Source organism: Anolis sagrei, chromosome 3 (assembly GCF_037176765.1).
Source record: "Anolis sagrei isolate rAnoSag1 chromosome 3, rAnoSag1.mat, whole genome shotgun sequence".
NCBI classification, from domain to species: domain Eukaryota; kingdom Metazoa; phylum Chordata; class Lepidosauria; order Squamata; family Dactyloidae; genus Anolis; species Anolis sagrei.
Genome location: NC_090023.1, coordinates 258044015 through 258061428, shown reverse-complemented (window position 1 = coordinate 258061428; position 17414 = coordinate 258044015).

Genomic DNA, 17414 nt, shown 5'->3' with positions numbered 1-17414 from the left:
CTTTTCTTTGAAACTAATTGGCAGCCAGTAGAGTGACTTTAGTATGAGTATAATATGTTAACTCCTGGATGTTCCTGTAACCAATCTGCCTGCTGTATTTTGAACCAACTGGAGTTTCCAAATTGGGTATAAAAGTAGCCCAGTGTATAGTGCATTGCAGAAGTCCAGCCTTGAGGATACCAGTGTGTGCACCACCATCTTTAGGTCCAAGGAAACTCACAAGGAGGACAGGACATGAAGGGCAATTGTGCCCTCTATCTTGTGTTCTCTAGAAAATTTATAGACAGGCATATTGCGTGTCCTCCACGACCATTTTCTATGCCTCACAGTGCCCCAGACAAAGGGTGCATCTACACTGTAGAATGAATGCAGCTTGACACCACTCTAACTGCCATAGCTCCATTCTGTGGAGTAATGGAGTTCTGATTTGGTGGGGTACCAGTATTCTTTGGAAGAGAAGGTATAAAGATTGTATAAAATTAAATCTCCCAGGAAGTGAAGTCAAACAGTATTGGTTGTGCAGCCTTACAAAGGCAACAATTCAATGCCATATATTTAGAGATGCTGTTTCTAGCCCACAAGGTCCCTGAGAATGACATTTGGGGTCTATCCACATTGCAGAATTAATACAGTTTATGTCAAAAGTATTGTCGAAAGCTTTCATGGCTGGAATCACTGGGTTGTGGTAGGTTTTTCGAGCTATATGGCCATGTTCTAGTAGCATTCGATCCTGACGTTTTGCCTGCATCTATGGCAAAACATCAGGAGAGAATGCTTCTAGAACATGGCCATATAGCCTGAAAAACCTACAACAACCCAGTGATTCCAGCCATGAATGCTTTCGACAGTACTTCAAACTGTATTAATTCTGCAATGTGGATGCACCCCAAATGTCATTTTCAGGGACCTTGGGGGTGAGAAATAGCACCTCTAAATATATGGCATTGAATTGTTGCCTTTGTAAGGCCGCCCTGAGTGCCCTTGGGGTTGAGAAGAGAAGGATATAAATGGGGTAAATAATAAATTAATAAATATATCTTCCTGTGTCTCTCAACTTCTATCTCTCTCACATACGTAGAGAGTATATATTCCAGGAAACTCCTGTATGATGACCTTTTTTTTCTAGAAGGGAATCAGAAGAAAAAAATCCTCTGAAGATTTCTCATAAAAATGCCTTTTAAGAAATGTTGGCTCAGATCTCGTCCAGCAATGGAAAGAGGATGCTGGACAAGACACATCTTTGATCTGATCCTGTAAGGTAATTCCTGTGCTTTTGTGAGGTTTCAGAAACTTTTGAAATATATATTTTTTTAAAACCGCCTTTGCCAACTTTATTTTGCTTGTTTGTTTTTCCAGCTTTGAAGTTGTCATCAAAGATCCATGACAGCCACCTTTTCCCAGACACCTACAATATCGTCCTTTGAAGATGTTTATGTCACTTTTCCAGAATAAAATGGGTGATTACCTCAAAACATCTAAGCTTCACTGTTCAGGTTTAATGTTTTTTCACCCACATGGAAGTGAAATTAGATCTATCGAAAATCTGGCTTGCTCTTTGTTCTAAGCCTCCCCAAAAGCAACGGATAAAAAAAGTACTTCAAATGATCTTTGTAGTGGTGACAGGAGTTATCCAGTCAGAAATAGGTTGCTGTCAGCATCTGGTTCCCATCGATGAGCAGGCAATATCAGTTGAAAGAGGCTCCTGCATTTTAACTGGAAATTATACCTTTTGTGCAGGAAACATTTCCCCAGGGCCAAATATGTAGGAGCTGGCAATAGATTTGAATGAGGAACTCTTTCAAAACACTCCTCCATAGAATCATAGACTGATAGAGTTGGAAGAGACCACAAAGCCATCTCATCCTACCACCTGCCATGCCGGAAAACACAATCAAATACATCACACAGATGTCCATCCAAGCTTCACCACATACCCCACAGCCTGCCATGCAGGAAAAGCTGGCAATAGATTTGAAAGAGGAACTCTTTCAAAACACAACTTCATAGAATTATAGACTGACTGGAAGAGACCACAAAGCCATCCCGTCCAACCACCTGCCATGCAGGAAAACTCAATCAGACACATCACAGATTGTGCTGATATGTCTGTACCAGGAGCTCCAACTTTATTTCCTTTCTATTAAGTATTTGCATGCATTCCAAAGTTCCAGGGATTCTGCAAAAAGGTGGCTTCCTTTGGTTTGCAGTCATAGGGCAAGCCACCTGTCTATTATTGTTAAGTTTGGATCAGCCCCTTCTCCCAGGGAGATGGGAAGGGAAGAGGGGGCCATTTTTTAGTTAGTCTTAGTGAGGAAAGCTAAGTTAGAGGACGTGGACAAGCTTCACCTGCAGAAAAGCTTCCATTTCTCATGACCATCCAGGGAAACGGAAGTCCAAGAAATTCCAGGGAAATTCCGGAGGGAAAACAGCTTTACAGACCCAGAGAACTCCCGTGGAGAATCTGCAAGCCTTTACTGGTAGGTCTACTCGGTGCTCAAGACACAGTTTGAATCCAGTAGTAGGACCCACATCAGTAAGGATTAGATTATAGTCAGCCTGGAAGAGGTTAAAAAAGAGTTTTCCTCTAAAGTAAAGGAACAGTTAATGAAGACAGTTGCCTGTTCCTCATGGACAAGATTAAGGAAGCCACCATTTGTTTGACCTATTGAAGATTTGAGAAATATCTGTTGGATTTGTTCAATAATAAAGGACTTTGTTACATCATTAAAGACTCTAAAGACTATCTCTACAGGAAAATCCTTAAAGGTCTCTTTTGAGCCGCCCCAGGCTTTCCGCTGGGCACAAGGTGCATGTCCTATTTCAAAAGTCAATTATTACAGGCCCAGTGCGTGACAGAACACAGATGTCCATCCAAGCTTAACCACATACTCCACAGCCTAGCACTAACAATGCAAAAAGCATACACCTTCCCATCTTTCGCAGGTAAAAATTGGGACACATACGACCAAATAATATCACTGTGTGATCAAGATGGTACAAGTTATTAACATAGAAGAAGAAACAAGTTGGAGGGGATGTATTTGTTTGCTCTTGCTTGGGTCTGTGGGGAAGAGTGACCCAATGTGACACAGTAGTTTGAGTGTTGGACTGTGATTCTGGAGACCAAGATTTGATTTTTTGTTTTAACTTCCTGGCAAGTCACACACTATTAGCCTCAGAAAACCCTGTGATCGGCCACCATAACTTGGAAATGACTTGAAGGCATACAGCAACACTAAATGGGGAAGGGCAAGGAAGTCTGTGGGCATTTTATGCAGGGCCCACACAACATTTCAAAGAGGGGCAACTATTTTGGGTGAAGGACACAATGGTGTTCACTCTCTACTTGACTGGCAGGAGGCTATATGTGGTGCTATCAGTATCCAAGAGAGAAAGTGTGCACAAGATCTCACTTACTGAGGAATATTGACTGGTGCACACAGCAGTGTTAGAATCATAGAATCATAGAGTTGGAAGAGACTTCATGGGCCATCCAGTCCAACCCCCTGCCAAGAAGCAGGTAAATTGCTTTCAAAGCACAGATGGTCATCCAGCCTCTGCTTAAAAGCCTCCAAAGAAGGAGCCTCCACCACACTCCGGGGCAGAGAGTTCCACTGCTGAATGGCTCTCACAGTCAGGAAGATCTTCCTGATGTTCAGATGGAATCTCCTTTCTTGTACTTTGAAGCCACTGTTCTGTGTCCTAGTCTCCAGGGCAGCAGAAAACAAGCTTGCTCCCTCCTCCCTATAACTTCCTCTCACGTACTTACAATGGCCATCATGTCTCCTCTCAGCCTTCTCTTCTTCAGGCTAAACATGTTGTGTTGTCAAAAGCATATTTCTGCTGTGGATAAATGAATAGTTTCCAGTGAACTATTATTATTACTTCAGTTGGGATTGAATGTTTATTTTTAAGCTTTTTATTGTATTTATATTTGCACTGTTCCATTGATATGTCATGTTTATTATTATTTGTGTAATGCAGCATTGTATGCCATGGTCTGTAAGCCGCCTTGTGTCCCCCATTGGGGTGAAAAGGGTGGGTTATAAATCTAGTATAATAATAATAATTTTGTATTTGTCGTGTCAGGGCAACCAGTCAATTATATTACATTTCTAACAGAACAAAGCAAACAAACAGGCAAAATACAAAATTTGTGAGTTTGGTAGTTGATGAAATGTCCTTTGACCAGTAGCTGGCTACTTGGAGTGCCTCTGGTGTTGCCGCAAGAAGGTCCTCCATTGTGCATGGGGCAGGGCTCAGGTTGCATTGCAGCAGGTTTGCTCTTCTCCACACTCACATGTCGTGGATTCCACTTTGTAGCCCCATTTCTTGAGGCTGGCCCTGCATCTTGTGGTGCCAGAGTGCAGTCTGTTCAGCGCCTTCCAAGTTGCCCAGTTTTCTGTGTGCCCAGGGGGCACACAGAAATAATCCAACATTCTGCCTCCCACCTTGATCCACAACTGTTTCTCTAGAGAGGCGCAGTGGGCCTCTCCACGCACCGGGTGGCCACCGGCAGGGGCGAGATGCCATTAGTGCAGACTTTTCCCATCAGGCACAGCATCCTACCTGCATTGACTGTGTCTCGTCCCTCCCGGTGGGCGCCCAGCGTGAGGAGAGGCCTGCTGCGAATTGCTGCCTAGAAAAACAAACAGTGCATTGCTTTAATCAATGTTTTCAATACATTGTGAAGTTTTGGTTCTAAATTCATAAATACAGTAATTGCTCTATAACGTTACCATGCATTGAACTGCTTTTTCCATCTATTTGTTGTAAAACATGATATTTTGGTGCTTAATTTGTAAAATCATCATGTAATTTGATGTTTAATAGGCTTTTCCTGAATCCCTCCTTATTATCCAACATTTTTGCTTATCCAGCGTTCTGCTGTCCTGTTTACATTGGGTAAGCGAGACTCTACTGTATCTGCATCCTGTGGAAGGTATGTTGCCCAGTCTAATGTTAAGGTCGATTCCCTTCTGTGTGCAAGTCCAATCACATTAAGCGAGATATAGGGCTGGACTTCAAGTTCACACATATTCCTCTTGTACATGTAGACCCTTGCTCTAATTGCCTTTTTTGTTATGAAAAGCAGAAGGTAAAAGAAGAAGAGAAATCCTAAAAGCCTGCCCTACTTTTATAGTACTCCAGAGGGCCATCATGCATTTCTGCCTATGCTTCCATCAGTTCTTGTAGAAGGTCATAAGGACCAATAACAGCAAAAGCGTTTGCTATTCTTCCTAAAAGAAAGCTTGCATTAAAGAGATCAAATGTATTTGTGAGAGTGGGGTTGATAGGAGAATGGGCTTTTATGTTTTAACTTCCAGATCAGAATAGTCAGCACTTACTTATTCTTGAGTTCTAGGGGTCCTTTGATTCTACCTTCTTGTTGAATAGTGTGTTTTCATTATACAATTGAGGTTTTAAACATATTCTTTGCCTGGCAAAGAGAACGCCTACTCCCACCTACCCTCATCAAAAGAAATTGCAGTCCCATGCTGCTCTGATATTTATTACACATTATTATTTGACTGCCCATTTATGAGACATAATTAGAACTTTAGCAAGTTATAAATAAGACAGATTTGTACTTTCTGGCATATTCATTATCATGACTGATTATCCTTGGCAAAAAGCTACACATGTGCGAGCTTCTTAAATAAAACCTAAACAAAGATGTCTCCCCACTTGTCAAATCCTAATAATTAAAGGAATCAGTTAGTTTGACAGATGGCATTATTTTTCGCTATGCCACCCTACCGCTCTCCCTTGTTTGTGAGTACAAAGACACCTTGCTGAGGACCATGAATGTTCTGGGTTAATTACATTTTTAGTACACCAAGATAAAAACTGGGAGCTATTTCATGTGCAGCATGACGCAAGTACATATTTAAGTCACATTTAATGTGTGTGAGTATTGACTGCAGATGTTCAGAACAAACTGAAACCAGGCACAGCTGGATATATGGCCCCATTTACATTGCCATATAATGCAGTTTCAAATTGCATTATATGGCAGTGTAGATGGGGCCTTGATCGGTTGAACTGCATTACAATCTGACCTACAAGAAGCACTGCCTGAACATCAAGCAAAAAGTGGGTGCTAGATACAATATCATACGAAAGCTGACTGGCACAACCTGGGGATCACCACCAGACACAGTGAAGACATCTGCCCTTGCGCTATGCTACTCTGCTGCTGAGTATGCATGCCCGGTGTGGAACACATCTCACCATGCTAAAACAGTACATGTGGCTCTTAATGAGACATGCCGCATTATCACGGGGTGTCTGCGCCCTACACCACTGGAGAAATTACACTGTCTATCCGGTATCACACCACCTGACATCCGCTGGGAAGTAGCAGCCAATAGTGAAAGGACCAAGGCAGTAACATCTCCAGGCCATCCCTTGTTTGGGTATCAGCCAGCACGTCAACGACTTAAATCAAGAAATAGTTTTCTAAGATCTACAGAGACACTCGCTGGAACACCTCAGCAAGTGAGAGTCCAAAAGTGGCAGGCTCAAACCCAGAACCTCAGTCAATGGCTGATACCAAATGAGAGACTCCTCTCTGGGCACACAGAAAACTGAGCGACTTGGAAGGCGCTGAACAGACTGTGCTCTGGAAACACAAGATGCAGAGCCAACCTCAAGAAATGGGGCTACAAAGTGGAATCCATGACATGTGAGTGTGGAGAAGAGCAAATTACAGACCACCTGCTGCAATGCAACCTGAGCCCTGCTACATGCACAATGGAGGATTTCCTTGCGGCAACACTAGAGGCACTCCAAGTGGCCAGATACTGGTCAAAGGACATTTAATCAATTACCAAGCTTCTGTCTTTTTTCTGTTTGCTTGTTTGTTTTTGTTAAAAATGTAATACAAATATTTGGTTGCTGATGACATGATAAATAAATACTGCATTACAGGCAGTTCCCAAGTTACAAACATTTGACTTACAAACGGGTGAGACTACAGGATGTGAGAGAAATCTGCTTGAGGGACCACATCTCCTCCTACAAGTCCACACGAGCCATGAGATAATCAGGAGAGGCCCTTCTCTCTGTCCCATGACCAACACAAGTGAGGTTGGTGGGAACGAGAGAGAGGACCTTTTCGGTGGTGGCCCCACAGCTCTGGAACTCCCTTCCTAAAGAGGTGCATTCGGCCCCTTCACTTTTGGCCTTTCACTTTCCCTCCTTGCTGGTCTTTCATTCATAAATTGAAACCTTTTTATGTTTAAGCAGGTCTTTCCTGAAAATTAATACAGTAACAGGCAATGGCTGGACAGTTACTGGTAATGTAAATTTTGAATGCTGTTTTGGACCTGGTAATGCTTTTACACGGCCTAAAGGAAATGTAGATTTTGGGATCCTAGTATAACTAGTATTGTACTAAGATCTTCAAGATCATTTTGTTTAGTGCTAACATTTTTCTTCCTCTCACTTGAACTCTGTTGAATCTGTGTTTGAGGTGCAGCTGGGGAGTTATATTTACTTAGCAGCCAACTTTACTGGTTCCACGCAGGCAGTAAATGAGAATGTACTGGATTTAAAAAATAAGTCCATCTGCGGAGTAAGAAGACAAAGACATTGGTAATCCCAGGAGCTCACTGGGAAAAGCAAAATGCCATCTGGATATCAGAAAAAAAGGTTTGTGCAGGAACAAAAGCTGGCATTTTCTGAGAGTCTTTGGAGGCAGTCAGGGTTTAAAAAATATCATTTGTTGTGTCAGAAGGATGCACACCAGTTGCTGGAGATCAGAGCAAGAGGAAATGGGAATCCAGCTTCATGCACTATATGTCTCCTCACACTGAATATTAGAGTGCATTTGCTCAAATGAGCACCCTATACACTTTTCAAAATAATCCCATTTTCTGTGAAGACATAATGCATGTGAGAGCCATCTGTATTCCTCTTATGCCAGAAAAGAGCACCAAAATCTGAATGCATACTTTCTCTTTAGTGGCCCTAATCTAAGAATAAAATATTTCAACATTTTTGGTGAAGATCTGTAATAGAAAACCCAGTGATTGTCCCAAGTTTGTAGAAGCTGGGATATTTCCTTTGTATTTTCTGTCTGCTAGAAGAGAAAGTATTTTTGTAAATACACGAAATTTTTAACTTATTGCAAAATGATATTTTAAGAGTGTGTGATGTACTGTTTCCCTCATTTTTGCTTCACCTGCTTTTAAATTATTTCAGAAAAAAATCTACAGAACCTATCTAGTTTGTAACTTGGGGACTGTCTGTATAGCAAGACCACATATTGGTGGGGTAGATGCTCCTGGCTATTCTGTGGTTATCTGAAACCTTTGATGTGACTGAACACAATTTCTAATCTCAGGATACAATGAAGTTGCATTGGAGGACCTGGGGATTTTTAGAAGTATTCTTTCTAGGAACTTGCTAAGTCTTTTGTTACAATTATAAAGTAACTTCCAGAGGAAGCTTACCATAGAACTGTCTGCAGGACCTAATAAATTCCTGGAGAGACAAGTTTTCCTTAGGTCTGAGTAAGTGAAACCATGGACATAAGTTTCCATGTTGGAGAGGTTGTCAGGAAATAGGGACGTACCTTCATATGTGGTGGTCATGTAAAATTATACAAAATTTTTGGGAAAGCATATTCAAAGAAATAAGAGCAATACTAAAAATAGAGATTAAGACTACACCAAAATTAGCTTTATTACTTATACATGACAATACAATTCCATCACAAGAGGAGAAAGAATTGGTTTCTAATTTGATAATAGCAGCTAAATTGCTAATAGCAAAATACTGGAAAGAAAAAAAAGAAATTCAATTAGAAGAATGGTATAGGGAAATTTGTAATATAGCTATTACAAATTTGCAGCTAACCTGCAATATTAAAATTAAAAGGGGAATATGGAAACAAACAGATTTCTGGAAAATATGGGGAAAATTTATTGAGTATATTTTTAATGAGAGAAAGGGGTACAAGCCAGCAACAGAAACAATGACATTTTGGAATTGTGAAATAGCATGAGTAGGTTGGTCCTGGTGAAGGGGGCACAAACTAAGGGTAAAGGGAAGAGGGGGGAAATGGTATAATACTAAGTATAAAGAAATAAAACATGTATAAGTAGATAAAAGGTGTGTGGTAGAGATATACATAGTATAAGTTGTAACGGAATGATAAGAAATATGCTTAAAGATGTATTTGATTATTTTTACTGTTAGATTGTATATAATACGACAAATTCTTCTATCTAAGATGTTGTAAAAAGAGGGAAGAATGTATGCTTATACATGTTGTTTGATAAATGTATAATAATTTTTTTAAAAAAATAGACATACGTTTCACAATTATGGGAGTCTTACTGTATATGGAATATGTCTAAAATATCCAAAAGAAGGCAAGTACAAAGACTTTAGTTCTTCTCCAGAAAGTAACTAGAAATTCCACAGTCCTTTTTATTTTGATCCAAATGAGACGACTGGCTATGTTTTTCATTATATTTTTAAAAGTGTCTAGCATCTGTCAGGGTATACCATTTTTCCAGACACAATCGCTTTCTGTTCTTGTGATGATTGTTCAGAGCTTTCATGTAACAGGCTCTTGAATCAAACCTCACTGAAGTATATAACAGTCTGGGCAGATAAATAATATAAGGTTATGTGCTTGCTTTCTAAGCCTTGCTCCATCTCGATCAGTAATGAAAGATTCCCATTTTGCCTCATCTTTTTGAATCTGCAGTTTCTTGGTGATGGCTTAAAGCTTAAAAGTTTGCCTTTCCTTTGCTGCTGCTATCAGACTTCTCTGCAAGTTACTGAGGTCAGAGATATACTGAAGTCAGCCAAAGAATGGCAGGGAAGCAGCTGTAAAATGTCAGAGAACAGAGTGCGTGGCTTATCCATGTCTTCTCAAATAGCAAATCCTATAACTTCAGGACCTGATAAGCTAATCATCAATACATAAAAACATTTAACAATAATAAATAATGCAATGATATCCACATCCCATGCTCACCTCAATACTTCCAATCCTCTTCCTGTGAAGATGCAGAAGCAAACTAAAATAGAACGAAAGGCTATGTAAAAGACATTGATCAGAATCATTGATCCGATAAGTATCTTTTTGCATGTGTCTGATGTCTGTTTTCCTTGAGAGGTAATTTGAAAAGATGAAGGAATATGTCTAATAAATACTGTTCCCATTCTGTCCCATTTGATTCCTTTTGGCTACATGACACCAGAAGCAATATACCACAAGAGCTCACTTTCTAGCATTAGTGGTGGGATTTCTTCAATACCATAACAGTAAACACGTTTTCTTCAAAACCAACTTTCCATAGATTTTGTTGAATCTGGATATTGAAAGGGTTAACAAAACTTAGAAGTGTTCAAAATGCTGAAATGCAAACCTAAAGAGAGGCTTGTCCCTCTCTTTTGGCCTGCAGAAGACCAAAAGCCAACAGGAGATAATGTATCTAGAAGACACAAGATGCTCTATTGTCAAGTATGCCCAGGGAGTACCCAGGGTGGGTTAACACCCAAAATGCTTATCTGTAACAATAATGTGTGTGTTTACGTAGTTTGTAGAGGGTTCAGTTAGAGACACTGAAGTGGCAAAATATGAGAAAAACATGTTTTTGAATGGTTGATCCGATAAGAGAGGTGTGTGCCCATGACACAGCGAAAAGACATATATATAAGGTGACTGAAAGATCCAAATGTGAGAGACAGCCTTCTTTGAAGACACTGGTCTGTCTTGGCTGTTTCTCCCTGTGTGGCCACACTTGAATAAAGGTTTTGTTTCACCTATGTAGACAGCTTGCTTTCTGTCACCAGCCTTGGGGTGCCTAACTAAAGAGCTACCCTTCAATATCACATGTATGGCACAGAGGGTCTTACTTTAGTTTTGGAAAAAGAGGAGCCTTCTTCTTTATTTATTTATACCCCACCTTTCTCTCCATGGGGACTCAAGACATGGTGTGCTGGTTTTAGCATTGGACTATGACTTGGCGTGAGCTTCCGCTGTCAGCCCTAGCTTCTGCCAACCTAGCAGTTCGAAAACATGCAAATGTGAGTAGATCAATAGGTACCGCTCTGGCGGGAAGGTAACGGCGCTCCATGCAGTCATGCCGGCCACATGACCTTGGAGGTGTCTACGGACAACGCTGGCTCTTCGACTTAGAAATGGAGATGAGCACCACACCGACTACCTTTACCTTATGACTTGGAGACCAGGATTCAAATTCCCACTTGACCTGAAACCTGTTGGGTTATCTTGGGCAAATCACACTCTTTCAGCCATAGAAGGCAGTGAGAATCCGCTTATGAACAAATCTTGCCAAGAAAAGATTTTGGGTGACAAAAGTGATATACAAATAAAAAAAAAATAAAAAACTCCTGTGATGGGTTCTCCATATTGTTGGTAAAAGTTGGAAATAACTTAAAGGCACACAAAAATGCTGAAGTACCTTGAATCCAAAGAGATGCAATCTTAAGGGGAATGAAGGGTCACTGAGAAAAATCAGAGGGAGCCCTTCCACAGAGCTCAGAATATCAAGGCAGATATTCCACAATATCTGCTTTGAATTGGATTATCTGAGTCCACACTGCCATATAATACAGTTCAATGGATTTTATAGCTGTGTGGAAGGGGTCTGGGCGAGTGGAACATGCTATGAGTACATAAAGGTCCCCAGTTCAATCTATGGCATTTTGAAATAAAGGTTGTGCTGGTACGGCTGTACCAGGAGCTCCAACTTCTTTTTCTTTCTTTGAGTGTTTGCATGTATTTCCTGGATGAACAGAATGAGAAGGGGGGGGGGGGGTTATGACTCCTCCAGGTGGTATGCTGACCTCCCTTCTCGACCTTTGTGGTCCCACCTCCCACTGTGGTTCAATGTCCTTCATCAGAAGATTATCATAATCTAGTAAGAGTGGTAGTGCAATGGAGATAGTTTCCAAGATTTCAAAGTTCCATGCATTTTGCAATAAGGTGGCTTCCCTTGGTTTGCAATTATAGGGCCAATGACCCATCAATCATCATTAGGTTCTTTAGTTCTGCCCCTTTTTCTGGGTTTAGGAGGGAAAAGGGGGGGCTCTAGCTCTGTTCACACAGAGAAGCCTTTTATACAGGACGTGAGTCAGTTCCACCTGTAGAATGCTTCGTCTTTTACAGCTCTTTTGCTCGGGGGAATCCAGTCCCACAGCTCTACAGAGAAGCATAGCTTTGCTGGAGAAATACAGCTCCACAGCTTTACAGCCAGCCTTCACTGGGAATTGAAGGCCTTCTTTCCTCTTGGAAATCTACAAAAGGACTGGTTTGGTAAGGACCACTCGTGGCAGCCATAACACAATTTGGACCAGGTGTAGGGGCCCACGCCAGCAGAGCCTAAGACAGATTGCCCAGGTAGAGGTCAAGGATTTCCCTGATAGTGAAGAAACAGTTCATGAAGATAGTTGCCTGTCCCTTGTGGATTCAAGCCACCAGTTGATTCAAGCCTTGAAATATTTGTTTGATTTATTGAAGACCTAAGCAATAATAAAGAACTTTGTTAAACTTTCCAAGTTTCTAAAGAATTTGTTTAGGGAAATCCAAAGGGCCTCTAATCCGAGGCACCCCTGGTGTCTCGTTGGGCATACAGAACACGTCCTGTCTACAGACCTTTTCACAGGCCCAGCACGTGACAGCACAAAGGTAAGGAAGATTTTTGCCTCAGACTTTGAAGAGCTTTGGAGAGAGCAGTAGTCTGTAGCAACAGAGGTGACCCTGATTTTCATCCTTGCAGTTGGCCACAATACCAGCCTGGAAATGAGCAGATGTCACTTTCTGTCTGCCCTTCTGCTTTTTGTTTTTGACTCATTTTCACCAGTTTTTTAAATAGTTTTAACCCATCATCTTGTTTGGACAGATGGGGTGATGTGAGAATTGCTTTGATGCATAAATGAAGGTATCATTTCGAAGCAATTCATGGACAACTTTTGACCCTGCAAAAAGTAAAGATGGGGGAGAATGGCAGGCCTTTCCCCTAAGGAGCTGCAGGGGGGCAGTTTCCTTACCTCCCTTGTGCTCTGTATGGATTAGATGGACCAATGATTTAACTATAAGGCAGTCTCTTTTATTCCTGTTGCGATTTGCTGCCATTCATTTTTTCTAGAATGAATCCAGTTCCAGAAATTCAAAAGGGTTTTGTGTCACATGAGGTGCATTGAAAACTCTCTGTCTTTCTCTCTGCATTTATACTTCAATAGTGCACAAGTTTAAATAGATAAGCACTAAAGCATACTTTCCATAATGGAAAACTTCAATACTTGGGTCCAAACAAGGTCAAAGTATGATCAAAAGTGTATGGCTAGGCAACAAGAGGGCAGATTTTATTAATGAGGAAGAACAAACAGAATTACAGTTTGCTTTTGCCTTAGGCCCTTTCTACACTGGCATATAAAAATCAGATTATTTGCTTTGACCTGGACTATATGGCAGTGTAGACTCATATAATCCAATTCAAATCAGATTTTATATGGCAGTGTAGAAGGGGGCAGGGTTTCTTGGAAGGGCAAGGCACTTCTCCTTCTTCTCTTTTTTCTCCTATTGAGTTAACTGAGTGCAGACTACGTTAGTACTTTGAATTCAGGCCCCTTCCATAAGAACTGTGGACTCATATAATCCAGTTTAAAACAGACAATGTGCAGGAATGTGTAGGAATTGAATCAAGCCAAGGTTGAAGAGATAAAATGAGAAGAAAAGAGGCAGATCAGGACATTTTAAAGCTGCCAAGAAAGTGAGACAGCAGGTTGAGTAAATTTAGCTGATTTTGAGATAGTTGGAGAATATAGGCTGGTTGCTGATGACATATGATTTGCAAAGTTTAAACACCTGGAGCCTAAATATTAAGGAAATAAGCATGCCTGTATAGAATTAAAAAAGGCAACTGTCTGCATAAGAAATATCAGCTTAACAGTTAGCTCAAGACATAAAGCTATCCAATCCAAAACAAAGGTTGCTTTGTGGATGTTGAATTTCTTTGTATTGTGCTGCATGGGCAACATGGCTACCCCTGAGTATGTTTCCTGGATCACACAGGACTTCCAGCTTGTAATGTGGACAGGTGTCATTCTTAAGACTGAATTTTCCGTCAAGGCCAAAAGTCCAGCCCTATAATGCTTCAGGTAGTGCTTCACACAAGATTCATGTACAAGACAACATTCAACATCAAAATACCAAACTTGGGTATTCACATCCAAGAGAAATTCTGTGATTGTGAGCCATCCTTTCCTGAATAGTTAGATCGCATTATTTTATTACCAAATAAGAATAACCAATGCTTTCCCGCTAGGCCAGGCATGGGCAAACTTGGGCCTTCCAGGTGTTTTGGACGTTAACTCCCACTGGTTGTTAGGAATTGTGGGAGTTGAAGTCCAAAATACCTGGAGGGCCCAAGTTTTCCCATGCCTGCTCTAGGCCCTTGGACAACTTTTCTCAACCTGTTGTCCTCCAGGTATTTAGGACTTCAGCTCCCTGATTCCTCATAGTTAGCCTCATAGTTCTGGAAATTGAAGTCTAAAATATTTGGGCCACCAAAGGTTGGGAAAATGATATTATGCTTAATGAATTTATTTACAGCATTTATATTCTGCCTTCTCACTCCGCAGGGGACTCAAGGCGGATTACAATGTACACATACATGGCAAACATTCAATGTCAATTAGACATACAACATATATAGACATACACAGAGGCTGTTTTACTTTTTCTGGCCGCCAGGGGAGCTGTCACTTTCATTGTCCATCTGCAACATTGATGAAGTACTTCCATATTCCCCGCATGCTTTGCTGGAGTGCTTTTTGTTGGAGTCATTTTATGGCCTCATAAATTAGTTAATTAGCCTCCCCACACATAGGTTGTACCTAATTCTCCTACTTGACAGATGCAACAGTCTTTCGGGTTGGAAAGGTCAACAACAAGCTACACAATTGGCCAGACACTCACTCCAACCCGGGCTGGCTTCAAACTCATGACCTTCTGGTCAGAGTGATCTTAATGCAGCTGACACTCAGCTAGCTGCACCACAATCCTGGTGAATAACTGTATCCAGTATATGAATGAGTGAAAGAATTTTAGTATGGTCTCAGACCAGGAGTTTGAAACATCAAAACATTAAAATCAGAGGTTTTAAAAACAATACAACCCCCCTGGTCATTCCACAGATATATAAACCCATTTTCCTAGTTCCAACAGACCTCACTACCTCTGAGGACGCTTGTCATAGATGCAGGCGAAATGTCAGGAGAGAATGCCTCTAGAACATGGCCATACAGCCCGAAAAAACCTACAACAACTCAGTGATTCCGGCCATGAAAGGCTTCGACAATACAATACAACCAGAAGTTCAAAACACTGAAAGCATAAAGTCCAAGATATGCAGTATATTCTAAAAAGAGCACTGCTTTTCCCTACTTGATGTTGATGATCCACCAGAAAAGAGCACAGCAGAATTTTGATTCACTTCTGATCAGATAGAAAAGGTAATGGAATAATTACACCTCCTAATTCAGCTATATATCAAAACAGAACAGCTTGCTACACTTCCAGGTTCCAACATGATAAACGATCCTCTTTCTTTGCACAGAAGATGCTGTGATGCTGCACCCACAAGTGGTCTCAACATACATCTGTTTCAAGGCTGGCAGTTTTCTGGTGAAAGGATTATTAGTTCAAATGTGTCATTTAGGAGAGAGCGATATATAATCTCTTTTCAACTACTTGTAACAAATGTATATACCTGAATCGAAGACAAAAAGTTGCTGAAGACAGAGACAATGAAGCAGACTTAAGTATTTGATCCTACAGAGCTTTTTCAATGTTCGAGCCTGGGGAACTTTAGAATAAATGTAGAAAGTTTTTACATAGTATGATGAACAAAACAAGAACAGCCCTGCTGCATCAGACCAAATTATAAATATCCTAGCGTTTGCTTTCCAAAATGTCTAACCAGATGTTTCTGGGAAGCCCATAAAGCAGGGCACAAGTACATTAGCACCTCCCTGCCTATGTTAGCCCAGCATATTGCCTCTGACAGAAGGTGGTAATATATGCTCATCATAACATGTAACGACTACCAATCTAGCATTTGGTAATAAACGGAGACTGCTTTAGCTGTGGATTCTTTCACTGTCTGTTTTTTGGGTTTGCCGGCCTTTGTGATCTTTTCCAGCACTCTAGTTGTGTTTGTACAGCTGTCAATAAAAGTGTAACATTGCTCAGCGTAGATTTACAGGATTCTTCAATAACACAGCAACCTAATTTCTATATGCAGCTGACTACCATTTATCACAATGGGAGAGAGGCAGCATGAAGTTAGAAGCAATAGTATTAAGAAGGAAATATATTCTCATCTGCCACAATTTTATCTACAGAAGTTTTCAAACCACTTCATCCACCATGACTCCATCCTATGGGATCCTGGGATTTGTAGGTTTACGAGATAATACTTAGCATTATTATTCTGGGGAAAATCTAGTGCTGCAGTTCATGGATGTGAAGAAGGGATCCTTGGAAACTCTATATCAGTGGTTCTCAACCTGGGGTCCCCAGATGTTTTGGACTTCAACTCCCAGAAATCCTAACAGCTGGTAAACTGGCTGGGATTTCTGGGAGTTGTGGGCCAAAAACATCTGGGGACCCCAGGTTGAGAACTACTGCTCTATATGGTTCTGGCCCAGCTTACTTGTCCGAATGCATCTGCCTCTACATCCCACCTCGTAACTTAAGATCATCTGGGGAGGCCCTGCTCTCGCTCCCGCCAACATCGCAAACGCGGCTGGCAGGGACGAGAGACAGGGCCTTCTCGGCTGTAGCCCCCCGCCTGTGGAACGCGATTCCAAATGAAATATGATTGATCCCATCCCTCCTGGCATTCAGGAAGAAATTAAAATCTTGGTTTTGGGACCAGGCTTTTGGACAATAAACATAAAGCAGCACTTCGACTGGAAATGGATTGGCAAGATGATATATATGAAGATACAGTTTTATTGTTCTATCAATGGGTTTGTGGACTGAGTATTGTTTTACTGACTGTCGTGTTAATTTGGTTATAATTAATTGCTATTGTTTTAACTTTGTATGTATTTATGGTTTTATACTGTGTTATTGATTTGTGGCATCGAATTGATTTCTTTGTTAGCCGCTCAGAGTCTTTCCCCCCTTCCTGGGGGTTGAGAAGGGTGGGGTAAAATGCTGTAAATAAATAAATAAATTACATGTTTACTTATTCCATTATAATCGCACTTCTCTGCCAAAGAGCTTCTTGGAGCAGCTTGAAATCAACTGCAACTAGATAAAAACATGGTTGGTCAATGGTATGAAGCTGCTGTAACTGTACAATATAGCTACACTTGTACTCACTACCAACAACCTTTGCAGAAAGATGCAGCAG